A 285-nucleotide genomic window follows, 5' to 3' on the forward strand; every position below is an offset into this window, starting at 1 on the left:
GGTGGCCGCCACATCTGGGGCGCGGCGGCGTGGCGCGGAGCCCGCCCTGCGCGGCGGCCGCGGGTTCGAGCCCGGCCCCCGGCAGCGGCGGCAGAGGCGGCGCGGTGCTGTGAGTGGCAGCCGCCCGCCCCGCCTCGGGCCGCCCGCCCCCGCTCTGCCGATCCCGGCTGCTGCGGGCCCGGCGCGGCCACTGTTCGACCCGCTGCGGTCCCATGCCTGCCGGCGGGGATGGCTCCTGCTCGGCCGTAAGCCCTGGGAGGATGCGCTCGGAGGGCCCCGCGGTGC

The sequence above is a fragment of the Colius striatus genome, chromosome 15 (genome assembly GCF_028858725.1).
Source record: "Colius striatus isolate bColStr4 chromosome 15, bColStr4.1.hap1, whole genome shotgun sequence".
Lineage (NCBI taxonomy): Eukaryota > Metazoa > Chordata > Aves > Coliiformes > Coliidae > Colius > Colius striatus.